Here is a 2,475-nt window from a genome sequence, read left to right on the forward strand (position 1 = left end):
TGCTCATATGTCACTTCATGAAATTCTTCTGTGTCAGCCAATTGCTTCTGATACAGTGACTCTGTGTATTCCTTCCATCTTCTCTTGATACTTCCTGGATCATTTAACATTCTACCCAAAGTATCCTTAAGTATTGCCACCCGTGGCTTAAGAAACGCTGAGCGAGTTTGGCCCTTTTGATTTTCTGACTCCAGCTCTCTGCACATTTCATTATAGTATCTTACTTTTTTGTCCTGGGCTGCCTTTTGACATTTTCTGTTTAGTTCTTTGATTTCTTGGTTTCTTCCTTTAGCTTAGACTTCTCGGTGCTCTAATGCAATATTCAGAGTCTTATCTGACATCCATCTTGGTCTTTTCTTCTTTTTCAGCCTTTGTAATGATCTTTTGCATTCTTCATGGACGATTTTCTTTATATTCTCCCAGGGCTCATTTGGCCCACGTTCATTGGTGCTCAAGGCCTCAGACCTGTTCCTGAGATGGTTTTGAAATTCGAATGGGATAGACTTAAGATCAAATTTTGGTTTCTGAGGACTAGATTTAATTTTCCTCAACTTCAGCAACTTGCATATGAGTAGTTGTTGGTCTGTCCCACAATCAGCACCTGGCCTGGTTTTCACTGCTGATATTGAGCTTCCCCACCAAGTCTTTCCACAAATGTAATCTATTTTTTTCCTATGCATGCCATCAGGTGAGATCCATGTGTATAACCTGCGTTTGTTTCTTTTTTTTTTTTTAAGGCTTCATATATTTCTTGAAAATATGGGGGCATAAAAACACACATTCCAGGGAAAGTGATCAGATTGTGACATAATGTTAAACTTGGCACGTAGCATGTCAGTCCAGTTGACGTGGTGCGATGTTTGTGAACCTAGGTTGATTATGGCTGCCGCATCACGTGTGCACGGCTTATTGGGGACCCAGCTTGGTTCTTCTCCAATGTCTCCTCTTGGAGTTGTATCTGATTTTATTGCCAGTTTTCATTCGAATCCACTGAGGAATCGGACGGTTCTGCTTTTGTTTCTTTGCCAGGAACCTCTTGATCCTGAAAGTCTTATGAGAAGACATGGTGTAGACAAAATAGGACCACACTTTATGCTCCGCACGAAGAAAACTTCTGGAAGTCCAATTTCAGCTTCAGGAACCAAGAACTCCAGTCATGCAGCTGATACAATGCTGCGTTTGTTTCTTATAGAAGGTATTTGCAATGAATAAATCATTGAATGTGCAGAACCCTATCATTCTATCTCCAGCCTCATTTCTGATCCTGTACCTAGCAAAGCTCTCCATCAAATGTGAAGGAGAAATTGGGTCATTTATAGAAAAGAAAGAACTTAAGGAATTTGTGAAAACAAGAACAAAACAAGAAATTTTACGGGAAGTCCTTCACACTGAGACACTAAAGGAAAGAAGATGGACCATAGTAACTAGACACAACAAAAAAGAAACATAGGAAAATGGCAATGCTATAACCTGGCCTGTCAATAATCACACTTAATGTGAGTGGACTAAATGTGCCAATCAAGGAAAAGAGTAGCGAATGGATAAAAAAAAAATCCTATGAACATGTTGTCTGCAAGAGACACAGCTAAGAAATAAAGAGGACAAACTCAAAATAAAAGACTGGGAAAAGAAATAGACCAAGCAAAAAAAAAAAAAAAAAAGAAAAGAAATCTACCAAGCAAATGGAATCCACAAAAAAGCAGGAGTGGCAATATTAATCTCTGATAAAATAGACTTGAGAATGTAAACCATCTTAAAGATAAGAATGGGAACTACATAATGATTGGCACAGTAGATCAAGAAGCTCGCTCAGGTGACTTGCTGCCCCTCTGGTGGTTGCGAGTCTGAGGTACTTTGTCCGGTGGCCTTCGCCGGAGGGGTCCTGGTAGACCGCGGTCCTTACTGGATTTCAGAATGACTGACACTTCTGAAGCAGTTTCAAAATTTGAAGAGATGTTTGCCAGTAGATTCACAGAAGAGGACAAAGAATACCAGGAGTACCTGAAGTGACCTCCCGAGTCCCCAACAATTGTTGAGGAATGGAATAACAGAGCTGGTGGAAACCAAAGAAACAGAGGCAACCGGTTGCAAGACAATTGACATTTTAGAGGTGGGGACAGCAGCCGAGGGTGGTCAAGTGACAATCGGTCCAATCAGTGGCATGGACGATCCTGGGGTAACAATTACCAGCAACACAGACAGGAGCCTTATTACCCCCAACAGTATGGACACCATGGTTACAACCAGTGGCCTCCATATGGTTACTACTGAGAAAAGTGTCGGCAGCTTTTAGTGAAACCATGATTTTCTTTGTTAGCATGATAAAAGTTTGTGTATGGTCTTCTGTTTGGTGATAATTTGACATCTGTTTTTTCCGAAGAATAGATTGAGTTTTTTTGTGTTTGTTTGTTGTGTTTTTTTTTAACAGTGTGAGGTCTCCCCGGGCAGATTTCAATAGATGTGTGATGGAAGCAT

General features: G+C 40.6%; 1 pseudogene; it reads left to right on the forward strand.

The window, feature by feature from the left end:
* The first annotated feature begins 1,914 nt into the window (after nucleotides 1-1,914).
* LOC102861708 lies at nucleotides 1,915-2,271 on the forward strand (annotated as a pseudogene).
* Nucleotides 2,272-2,475: the final 204 nt, after the last annotated feature.

The sequence above is a fragment of the Elephantulus edwardii genome, unplaced genomic scaffold (assembly GCF_000299155.1).
Source record: "Elephantulus edwardii isolate Elephantulus edwardi_28Jun2011 unplaced genomic scaffold, EleEdw1.0 scaffold00287, whole genome shotgun sequence".
Taxonomy (NCBI): Eukaryota; Metazoa; Chordata; class Mammalia; order Macroscelidea; family Macroscelididae; genus Elephantulus; species Elephantulus edwardii.